This window comes from Balaenoptera acutorostrata, chromosome 13 (assembly GCF_949987535.1).
Source record: "Balaenoptera acutorostrata chromosome 13, mBalAcu1.1, whole genome shotgun sequence".
NCBI classification, from domain to species: domain Eukaryota; kingdom Metazoa; phylum Chordata; class Mammalia; order Artiodactyla; family Balaenopteridae; genus Balaenoptera; species Balaenoptera acutorostrata.
In genome coordinates, this window is record NC_080076.1 from 66,610,277 (window position 1) to 66,622,536 (window position 12,260).

General features: G+C 46.9%; 1 protein-coding gene and 1 pseudogene across 2 annotated transcripts in view; one reads left to right on the forward strand and one right to left on the reverse strand.

The window, feature by feature from the left end:
* The window catches only part of PI4KA (phosphatidylinositol 4-kinase alpha), a 96,900-nt gene that overhangs the window by 2,107 nt on the left and 82,533 nt on the right, over nt 1–12,260 (forward strand). The window lies entirely within an intron of this gene.
* Nucleotides 8,920–10,006, reverse strand: LOC103021135 (WW domain binding protein 1-like; annotated as a pseudogene).

Consider the following 12,260-nt stretch of genomic DNA (forward strand, 5'->3'; position numbering starts at 1 on the left):
GCAGTGCGCGGGCTTCTCACTGCGGTGGCTTCTCTTGTTGTGGAGCATGGGCTCTAGTCGCATGGGCTTCAGTAGTTGTGTTGCGCGGGCTCAGTAGTTGTGGTGCACGGGCTCTAGAGCACAGGCTCAGTAGTTGTGGCGCACGGGCTTAGTTGCTCCACGGCATGTGGGATCTTCCTGGACCAGGGATCGAACCCGTGTCCCCTGCATTGGCAGGTGGATTCTTAACCACTGCGCCACCAGGGAAGTCCCCGGGGCTGCTGTCTTCAAAAGGGCTTGCTCGCAAGGTTGGCCCTTGGCTGGCATCGGGAACTTTGTGCTTGAACTGTTCCTTCCATTCTTTAACTGATCAGGATGGTTCACTGTGTCTGACTCTGTGTAAGCAGCATGGTTTATGGTGAACACCTGCTTTCCTTTCGGGAATCTGGAATTTTGATGGTTGCTAGGCAGGCAGTGCGTAAATGACCAGCCCCCAGTAAAAATCTTGGCACAGACATCACTCTTGTGTTACGGCGTTGCTTGCTGCTGTAAGGGGTGTGTGCTTGGGGTGCACCCTCACAGGAGGGAGAGACAAGAGGAAGCCCTTGCACAGCTTTCTCCAGACTCTACCTGTGTCTGTTTCCCTGGCTCAGATCCTTTCACTGTAATGAAATTTATCTGCGAGGATGACTATGTATGTGTGTGTGGCCCTGAGGACCCAAAACTACTTCTTTCTCAAGAGGAGGTTTCTGTAGGTGGCTGATTGCATCGGAAATATGTAAATTCCTCTTGTCCTCATCTACGATTTTGAGACTTGATTATACTTGGGATCACTGTTACTATTTAGTCCTATACTGTATGTCTGCTTGCTGCACTCCCCTACTTTAAAACAGTTGATGAGAAGCCCTTAGCATTCCTAAGGGAAAGATTCTTGAGGTTCTTAAGAGTAAAAGAGTTTCTGAGTACCCACCTGGGATAAGAAAGCTGGAGACTTAAGCGGGGAGATGAGTGTTGAAACCCCCCACCCATTTCTTTGTTTTCATTTCTCTTTCTCCTCCCGTTTTCCAGAGAAGGCAGAGGACTGAGTGGGGCCTGATGCAGATAGGGTTGACCCGAGGAAGGCTGTTTTCTGAGCTAGACCTGACACCTCAGCTCAGACATGGGAGCTCAGGCAGCCTGACATGCTTTCAGTGGCACTGGGACACATTAATGACACAACTTACCCTATCTTTGTCCCTCGGCATGCCACAGTGGGGTTGACTTATTCCATTCACCCACCCTAACCCCAGGCCATGAAGCCAAGCTTATCACTACTGAGTGCATTTTACTTGTCCTTAATTCCTTAATTTTTCTCTTTCATCCAGAAAACATTTATTGAGCACCTATTGTTAATTGGTATACATTAGGCCAGGTAAATAAGAAACTCCTAATTTGGTTGCTCAGGTGACCAGCAACAAGTCAGTTTTGCTGTAAGTCCCCCATGTGCTCTTGTGCCCCAGGTCTGGTGACCAGACTCTTGCCGTGTTCAGGTAGCCAGACCCAAGGGCCCTGGTCATCTATTCTAGGATCCTTATCTGAGCTTTGACCTTTTCCTGTTAGGCTGCCTCTAAGACTGGAGTCCCAGCCCTGACTCTCACCCCTGGGATTGCAGCCCACCTCTGAGCACACCCTCCGTGAGGCCCACTCAGGCCTCAGTCCTCTCCCTCTGGGGGAAAGAGGAGAGGAAAAAAATTGAGGAGAGTCCTGCCTACATTGAATCCATCTCTGATTTCCACCTGCCTGTCCATCTTTTGCCCTGCTTTCCTGGTTCTTGCCTGTCTTGAGAATGTTGCTGAGCCGCCCCTGCTGAGCCTCATCCTGGCTCTGCCTGGTCATACTCCTCTGTACCCTGGAAGTCAGGGGACCTGTTCCTGCCTCTTCTCGCCTGGCCTGTGCCATACTAACGGACCCTGAGCCCAGGACGTGGAGAGTTCTAGGCAGAGCTGCAAAGCAGGCAGCATTCCGTGCCCTCCTGCTCCTCTTCTCACCGTCAAGAGGCTTTGATCAGACTCCTTCCCCATTTCTGAAAATACTCTCTCTCTTCTTCAGTTAGGGTGCCAGAATCTTGAGGTGTTTAGCTAACTATTGACCTGATGTTTAAAGGGCACTGCGGCGTTAGGGACGGGCTGGACTCTCCCTGGTGGACAGGTGTGCTTCAGGAGATGCGCTGGGTAACTCTTTTTTTTTTAATTAATTAATTTATTTATTTATGGCTGTGTTGGGTCTTCGTTTCTGTGCGAGGGGTTTCTCCAGTTGCGGCAAGTGGGGGCCACTCTTCATCACGGTGCGCGGGCCTCTCACTGTCACGGCCTCTCCTGTTGCGGAGCACAGGCTCCAGACGCGCAGGCTCCAGACGCGCAGGCTCAGTAATTGTGGCTCACAGGCCTAGTTGCTCCGCGGCATGTGGGATCTTCCCAGACCAGGGCTCGAACCCGTGTCCCCTGCATTGGCAGGCAGATTCTCAACCACTGCGCCACCAGGGAAGCCCTGGGTAACTCTTATAAGTAACTGGAGGAATGTGTGGCCAGGTGCTTAGGACAGTGGGCTTTCTGGAGTTCATGGTTATCCAGTTTGTCCTTTAGAGTGTCTGCTGTGGAGTGAAAATCCTGGTATTGGCATTTTTTCAGCATCACGAAGCTGAAAATTTCCCATCCTGCTCCCATTCCTTTGTGAGGCCATGTTAAAAAACAAAACAAAACAAAACAAAACAAAAACACGGAGAGGAGAGAGAATAAGCTTCAGCAGAGGATGTTCATGTTGCTAGAACCAGTGTTATTAAATCAACTCTAAAATATTTTAGGAAGAAATTGGAAGAAGAAAAATATCTTACCTGTAATCAAGCCCCATTAACTGTATTAGTTTTCTGGGGCTGCCATAACAAAGGGCCACCGTGGCTTAAACAACAGAAATGAATTTTCTCACAATTCTGAGGCTGGAAGGCCATGATGAAGGTGTCAGCAGGGCAGGTTTCTGTACAAGCCTATCTCTTTGGCATGTAGATGGCCGTCTTCTCCCCATGTCTTCACATGGTCTCCCTCTGTGTCTGTGTCTTAATCTCCTCTTCTTAGAAGGACACCATCAGATTGGTAGGACTGGCCCTCCCTCATCACCTGATTTTAACTTAATTACCTCTTTCATGACCCTATGTCCAAATACAGTCACATTCTGAGGTACCTAGGCATTAGGACTTCAATATATGAATTTGATGGAGGACACGATTCAGCCCATGACATTAACCCATCAGCACTGTCATTTCTTAAAGCTCTTTTTTAGTTTTTAACCATATATATCTATGTTCACTTTATTGCTTTTTGCAAAAGTAGCCCATATTTATTATTTTGATGGTGGCAGGTCATTTTTTGCGTTGGCAGATCATACTTAAGCATTTCTCTGTTTAGACTTTCTAGTTTTTCCATGTAAAACAACATGTTTGTACACCTAGCATGTTGTCTTCTTCTGAATTACATCCTTGTGTTAAATCACTGATGGGTCTTGATGTTTACTGCCCACCTGTTTCCAAAGGATTGTACTTAGTTGTGATAGCATCAGCAAGACACCTTGTGCATGTTTATCTGTAGCTTCACAAGGTTGGATTTTGCTGTATTTTTTCCTGCCAACTCAGTCAGCCTAAAAGGTACCTTATTCTTTTGAGCACAAGATAATGATATTGACCGTGGTTGGCTATTTATATTGTGAATTAAACAAACAGCTCCCAAGGCAGAATTGCTAGGATCATGTGATGTTGCCGTGTTCTTGTTTTCCGTTATGTGGAAACTTGAATGTTCTGTGTTCTCTTCATGCTTGCAGTCCTGCTGCTTGAGCACTGACTCCTGGCTGTGCCCACTCTGGGTCTGCTAGGTGTGCACACAATCCTGACCCTCAACTAACTTAACAAATTAGTAGCAGCAGTATTAGGTGCAGGGCTGGTCAGTGTCTGTCCAGAAAGGAGCTGGTGGTGAACTGTGTAGCTTTTCAATAAAAATACCCTGGGAGGATACTTAGCTGTTTTGTACTTTGCTGGGGTGGGAGTGGGAGGTGCAGATAATTTCTGATTTGGGCCCCAAACCTTTTCTCCATGGCTCTTAATAGGTTTGTGAAGAATGTAATAGAAGGTAAAAAAGTGAAAAGTGCTCCGAGAAAACAAAAGTATTGGGAGGTTACCCTCAGTTGAGATTTTAAATAGGGATGGCTTGGAAGCCATGAGGATGGGCATTTGCAAGTACTAAGCGCATTGGTGAGGGAGGGTCATTTCAGATGGAGAGAACAGAGAGCACAGCACAGAGGAGAATGAGAAACAGCAGGTGATAGTGTTTGGCGGAACAGAATCTGTTTAAAGAGAAGAGTGGAGATGAGGCTGGAGAAGAAAGCAGGTGACCTTGTTTGTGGTCCTAGACTCAGAGTCTGCATCTAATTGGTGAGACAAGGAAGAGCCCGTGGATGTTTCAGGGCCTGAGGCTGGTGTGCGTTAGGAAGCTGATTATGGCTGCGTTGTTTGTGTCAGTGCCCTAGGGAGAATCAGGAGTGATGTGTCACTAGCTGTCTGCTCCCCCAGAGGGCAAAGATGTTCTATTTCTGACTCTTCACTGTGGATTGTCTTTTCTGCTGTCAGTGTTTGCAGTTTGCATCCAGTGAAAATGTGGTTGCCTCCAGTCCCTTCCACCAGCAGCTGTTCCCATCATGGATTTTAGTTGCTGAAATGTTTCTGTGTACTTATTTTCCTGGTTTCTTTTTTTTTTTTTAATTTATTTTATTTATTTATTTATGGTTGTGTTGGATCCTTGTTTCTGTGTGAGGGCTTTGTCTAGTTGTGGCAAGCGGGGGCCACTCTTCATCGCGGTGTGCGGGCCTCTCACCACCGCGGCTTCACTTGTTGTGGAGCACAGGCTCCAGACGCACAGGCTCAGTAACTGTGGCTCACGGGCCCAGCTGCTCTGCGGCATGTGGGATCTTCCCATACCAGGGCTCGAACCCTTGTCCCCTGCATTGGCAGGCAGACTCTCAACCGCTGCGCCACCAGGGAAGCCCTTCCTGGTTTCTTATTTATATATTTTTGTATTTGCTTCTCTCATGCAAAAAGCTTGGCCTTTTGTGAACATTGCCAAGCCAACCAGAGGCCTACTTTCCTTTGTGTGAAAACCTGATGCGTAAATACAGGTTTGAGGCAAAACCCCTCAGGCCTCACTTGCATTTATTCATTGAGTCTGAGAGGCTCTATCTTTGCTGTGGAATCCATTCTCTTTTGAATGTTTCCGTTTAGAGCTGGTCTGGAAGCCAGGATTCAGGACAGCCGAGGGTACACCATTATGAAAGCAAAAGATGGTGACCTCATCCATCCATTCATTCATGCACTAAGTCTTTGAGTGCCTGCTGATTGCCAGGCACTGTGCTGGGCCCTGGACGGGCGCCTTGGAGGGACAAATAAATAGACATGATCTTGCTGTCATGGCGTTTACCATGGAGAGAGACAAACAGCCTTAAACAAAGAACTACAAGTAAATATGATTTAAAATGGTAACAAGTGCCATGAAGCAAAAGTAAATGGTATAAATGGTATAATTTTTTTTTTGGGGGGGGGATTGACTTTATTTGGGCTTCTCACAGTGGTTAGAGCCACTCCGTCTTCAGAACAATCACAGCACAGGAAATGCGTCACTGAGGCTGCCCAGAAAAGTCTGACCAGCTGAATCTTATTGCTTAAAATACACATATTCACAATAACTGACAGAGGGTGATGTGCCTCACACGGGAATGTGCATTTGCAAATCTTCCGAATGTAGCACCAAACCCTCGACCAACCCCTTTCTTCTCGTTCACCTGGAACATCAGACTCCCTCAAATCTCCCTGGCTCCCTCACAAGTCCTTCAGCTCCCTACTTGCATCTTTCGTCATGCAGGGCAGCCTCATGTAGCAGGGGCCAGACTGTGACGCTGGACTCGAGCCCAGCTCCACCCACTGTGTTTTCTCCTCGTGCCTTTCGGGTTGGATGCTGCAGTGAACCCAGCATTAAACACATGAACCAGTTCCCCACTCTGACTGGAGAAGGAATCCTGAGAGGGCCAGAATCCATCCCTTCGACCAGTTAACTCAAGCAGGATTCATTTTGGTAAAACTTGATCTTCTTTGAGACACTTCAGTGAGTTGTTTGGGATAAAAACAAAAAACAAAACAAAAAAATGTGGCAGGAAAAGCATCTGAGGGCTGCTGGCACACTCCTGCCCACTCTCACCACACACCGGCCATGCACTGGACCTCAGCAGAGGGAGGTAAGCCCTACAGCACTGCGGTGGCCACCAAACCCTCTTGGCAATTCTGGGCAGGGCTGATGTCTGGGCCACAGCCAGTCTGAGCTTGACCCTGAAGATCTAGTCCAGTTTCTGTCTGAGGTTCCACCTTGGCCTTCTGTCCCGAGCAGTTGTGGACACCCCCGGGGGCTGACGCCGAGGGCCAGGAGCAGCTGAGGGAGGCAGACAGGCTCAGAGCACGTTTCCGTTTACAGGGAGCAGAACACAGGCCTCTGTGTGTCCATGGAGCAATGTGCAAATTGCAGTGATGGGTAGAGTAAAACCTCTACTTGGAGCACCACATCTCTGGCAAACGTGGGGACTGCCACCGACAGCGCTGCTGAGTACACCCAAGTGCACAGACATTTGCTCAGTAAACAGTAAATGCATAAAATAAATTACCTTGAGAGGGCTGCGCCTGCTCCAAATGTGTGGGTAATGTGAGCTGAGTGGCTGCTGTTCAAAGTGTATGCACAGGAAAACAGGGCTGGGGGCTCACACACAACGGACAGACACACACAGGTTATCCAAAAAGTCACTGTATACGGACTGCACTTTGTTCAACGTGGATTTTGGTTTTGTGGACTCCAAACTCAGACACTCGTTCACCTCACAGCCTTGGATTTGTCTATTTTGGGTATATGTGTATGTGTATGTATATATATATATATATATATATATATATATATATATATATGTGTGTGTGTGTGTGTGTGTGTGTGTGTGTGTGTGTGTGTGTGTGTGTGTGTGTGTGTGTGTGTGTGTGTACACATATATATACATGTGTATTCATATATATACTTTCCTTTCTTACCGTAACATCAATGCCTAGTCTGAATGTCATCGTTCAAGAGTGGGGGAAGAACCAAACTCTTCATATGAACAGGGCTGGACAGGGAATGTTAGCTTCGGCAGTTTGCTTTTTCCATTCACATTATTCCTGTCAGAGCTCAACTGGTTTTTGAAGCCAAACTACAGTGATAAGAATCCTGGGGTCCTTCAGGATGGCTGCCTTCACCCTCCTACCTGGGCCACTTAGACACTTGACATAGGCTACAAAAATTAGTTACCCCATTCAAGGCGGGGCAGAGCAGGGAAAGGGCAAGAAAACCAAGGCATTTTTTCCAAATGGTCAGTTTGAAAAAACAAACAGATAAACAAAACAACTTATTGAGAATCAAGAGAAAATACTGTGTGAGTCAGGCTGCGGGACCGCCCTTTCTCAGGACCCACAGCCTCCTCATTTGTTCGTAGAGAACAGTGAGACGTGAAGGCCGGCAGATGTGTGCTTGGGGTGGGGGAGGGTACTGATCACCTGTGGGCACAGATCAAAGGGCAGAGATACGGAAAGTGCACCTCTATCTGCTGCCACAGTGCAGGGCCTCCTGCTCACCCACAGAAGTTCCAGAAATAGCCCCCACCCAAGCCTGCACACAAAACATCTCCTTCTGGCTCAACTGTAGCCAGGATTTTGAAGGCCAAGTTGGGAAAAAGCCACAAATTTTCCTTTTCCAAAACAGAATTCTTGCCTGCCCATTGGTCAAGTTCTTATTTTCAGCTCGCTTTTGTTGTTGTTGTTTTTTTTTTTTTTTTAAGGATTTTCTTATTTATTTATTTATTTATTTATTTATTTTTGGCTGTGTTGGGTCTTCGGTTCGTGAGAGGGCTTTCTCCAGTTGCGGCAAGCGGGGGCCACTCTTCATCGCGGTGCGGGGACCGCTCTTCATCGCGGTGCGCGGGCCTTTCTCTATCGCGGCCCCTCCCGTCGCGGGGCACAGGCTCCAGACGCGCAGGCTCAGCAATTGTGGCTCACGGGCCCAGCTGCTCCGTGGCATGTGGGATCTTCCCAGACCAGGGCTCGAACCCATGTCCCCTGCATTAGCAGGCAGATTCTCAACCACTGCGCCACCAGGGAAGCCCGTTGTTTTTTTTTTAAACGAAAAAAACCAAAGAGAAGGCAGGTGTAATATTCCACACTTGAATCAGTCCGCGGCCAGCCAGAACCTGCTGGGAAGGGATCCCTCCAGGATGCATCGTGCCACCTCGATCTCGTCACCTGGAATTTGAGAGCACAAGCCCTTTACCAACCCACCATGCAACCGCCGGTCAGCTCTCATCCTCCCACAGGAGGAGCCCAGTTCTGGCTCCGGAGACACTGGCAGCAAGGGGCGACAATCCCCGGACCTCTGGGGGCTTCACCCAGGGCTGAGACCTGCCACCTCTCTTGGACTGAGATGCGGCAAGGTTCTCGTAAACTCACACCAGAACATGAATCCACTCCATCACCAAGAGTCACCTCAGGGCACAGTCTCATCTCCTCCTTGGGGGCTTCTGAAACACACATATCTCTGACCCAAGCAGGTAGTGAGACATAATGTAAAGGGGGACAGGGTGGGGTATGAGGAATGAGTCACAGGACAACTTCTCGGCCCTCCACGGCACTGTGTTTCTATGGGGGCAAGGCACCCACACCCCAAACTGTACCTGGAGATGCAGGAAAACGCAGGCGCAGAGGGGAAAAAAAAAAAAATTAAGGAACACAGTCACTTAATGCTTCTCTCATGGTTCTCCCCTACCCTGGTTGCATCGCCAAGTTCTCGGGTGCAGGCAGGGCCTACTCTAGCTGGGGGAGCTGCTGCTCTGGGAGTCTGGGGAGTCCTGCTCATTGATGGTGTTCAGCAGCAGGCAGGCAGGCAGCCGCGGCAGGTGGGGGTGCCCGGCCAGGCCTGCTCCTCAGAGGGCTGGCAGAGCCCTTCCTCCTCGTCACCAGGGAGCCGCACGTGGCAGCTGTCGCAGAAGTCCAGGGGCCCGTCCAGAGCATCGTCGATGAGCACGTTGAACTCTTTGAGGTCGTCATCATGGTGGCCCCAGTTGTACACACACACCTCGTTGCCCGAGTCACCTGTGAAGCCGTGTTTTCTGCTGGGTGTCTTGTCTTTGCTGTCAGGGAGGGCGCCGCCCTGCTCGGAGCTATACTCTTTCAGCAGCTCCTCCTTACATTCGGAATCCTTGTCCAGGAAGGTCCCAGGGTCCACCTCCCCCAGGCCGGCCACAGAGCCGCTGGGCTCCATCCCAGGGGCTTTGGTGGCTGCTGGGTCTGCTGGCATGTTGGAGGGCTCAGGGTCAGCGATGCTCGTGGGTCGCGTGCTGCTTCTGCTGGGCCCGACCAGGGGCTGCTCTGAGCCTCCTGGGAGCCCCTGGTGGGATTGGCACCCGGGGGGCTGCCGCCTGTAGGGCCACACTGTGTAGGCAGCTGCTGCTGCTGGAGCTGGAAGGCACTGTATGGTGGGGGAGGAGTTGGAGGTCGGTTCACCACTTCCTCATAAGGAGGTAGTAAATAGTTGAGCAAAAACCTGAAATAAAATGGCAGCGCTGAGTAATTGTGGGCTTCCCAGTAGGCTTTCAGGTTGATTTCAGGTTGCTGCTGTTGGGCCTGAAGGCGGTGCTTGGCTCGGTGGTGGTGGCACACACAGCAGTAGCTCAGGATGGTGATGGTCCACACGAGCCAGAACCACCAGAGTTCATAGTAGTAGTTGCAGCACTGAGACTGTTCACAGCAGTGTCCTGTGTCACAGATGTAGCTTTGATTGTTAGTACCCACGCAGGTTTCCTTATCCTGCAGGGGTTCAGCCCTGGCTGACAGGGGGCTGGGCAGCGCCTGGAGGAGCAGGTGCGCCATGCCACCTAGGAGCCTTCTCCTCTCCATCCCCCTCCCGCTCCTGCTCCTCCACCACCACGCTGCCACCTCCCTCCTCCTCCTCCCTCTCCTTCTCTTCCCTCTAAATGGTATAATTGATTTACAATGTACACCTGAAACATTGTAAATCAATTATACTTCAATTAAAAAAGTAAATGATGTTGGTGAATTTTATCTCAATTAAAAAAAAAGGTAAATGGTATGAGGAGAGGTAAAATGGGCTCCCAATTTATGGGGGGACCAAGGAAGACTTTATTTTTTTATTTTTTAAAAATATTTACTTATTTTATTTATTTATTTTTGGCTGTATCGGGTCTTAGTTGTGGCACATGGGCTCTTCATTGCGGCATGCTGACTTCTCTATCTCTAGTTGTGGCGTGCAGGTTTTCTCTCTCTAGTTGAGGCGCTCGGGCTTAGTTGCCCCTCGGCATGTGGGATCTTAGTTCGCCAACCAGGGATTGAACGTGCGTCCCCTGCATTGGAAGGCGGATTCATTACCACTGGACCACCAGGGCAGTCCCTCAAGGAAGATTTTAAACAGAGCTGAAGGAGGTAGCTGATGAAGTGTGTACAAAGGAATTCTCCTAGCAGAGGATACAGATTGTGCAAAGGCCGAGAGGTAGGAACATTTTTGACTCATTTGATGACGTTAAAGTAGGCTGTAGTGGTTATAGCTTGGGGGTGGGGGTGGGCAGGACGTGAGCACCCAGGACAGGTCGTGGAAATGATGGTTGACTTTATCTTAAGAGCAGTTTAACAGTTTAATAGCCTTTAGGGGATTGGTGCAGAATTTAAAATACTAGTAATAAGTAAAGTAAAATGTCACGATTAGCCTGTAGATGGGAATATTTGAGACCAGTTTAAATAGATTTGTGAAAATTACATTTAGTATGAATATTAAATATTGTTCTTTTAGATGTCTTTTCTCACTTAGGAAAATTGTCTGTTAGATCTTTTGGGGGGACTTATATAACTATGGGATCATAGGATATTGGACCTTTTTTCTTTTCTGTTGATAATATAAGCCTTTAAAGATATAAATTTCCCTCTAAGTGCTGCTTTAACAGCATTCCACAAATTTTAGTATGTTGTGTTTTCTTTTTCATTATGTTCAAAATATTTTCTGATTTCCCATAGGATTTCTTCTTTGACTCAGAGGTATTTAGAAGTATGTTGTTTAATTTCCAAAAAATTGGGGAGTTTTATAGATGTTTTTCTGATACTGATTTCTAAGTTAATTCTGTTGCAGTCAGAAAACATACTTTGTTTGATTTCAGTTCTTTTAAATTTATTGACTTGCTTTAAGAATCAGCATAGGTAAGATATATCTTGGTGAATTTTCCAATTGTACAAGAAAAGAATGTGTATTCTGCTTTTGTTGGGTGGAGTCTCCTATAAATATCCATAAGGTCAAGTAGGTTTTTTAAGTCTTCAGTATCTTTACTGATTTTCTATTTGTTCTATCAATTACTGAGAGAGGAATGTTGAGGTCTCCAACCATAATTGTGGATCTGTCGATTTCTCCTTTGAGTTTTGTTAGTTTTTGCTTCATGTATTTTGAAACTTGGTTCTTGGGCTCATACACATTTATGATTGTTATGTCCTTGTCATCAATTGAGCTCTTTATAATGATGAATAGCAATATTCCTTATTCTGAAATCTACTTTGTTATTAATATAGCCACTCCACCTTTCTTGTTAGTGGTGTTTGCATAGTATATCTTTTTCCATCCTTTTACTTTTAGCTTCTGCCTTTACATTTAAAGTGATTTTCCTGTTGACAGCATGTAGCATGCTTTTGCAGTCTGAAAATCTCTTCCTTGTAGTTGGATTTTTTAGACCATTTACATTAATGTAATTATTAATATGGTTGGATTTAAATCTACCATCTTGATATTTGTTTTCTATCTGTCCCATCTGGTTTTTGTTCTCTTTTTCTTTTCTTGCCTTCCTTTGGATTAATTCAGCATTTTTTGGTATTCCATTTTATCTTCACTTTTGGCTTATTAGCTATAGATCTCTCTTTTTAAGTGGTTGTTCTAGGATTGAAATATGAATCTCTTTAATTTATCATAGTCTACCTTCACATAACATTATACCACTTCACTTATAGTGTAATAACCTTATAACTGTAATTCGATCTGGCCCCATTTTTTTATGATTGCTGTCATAGATTTTTACTTCTATGTTATAAACTCCACAATACATTATTATAATTTATTTAAATAATCATAAAATATGAAAAATATGTGTATTCATATATA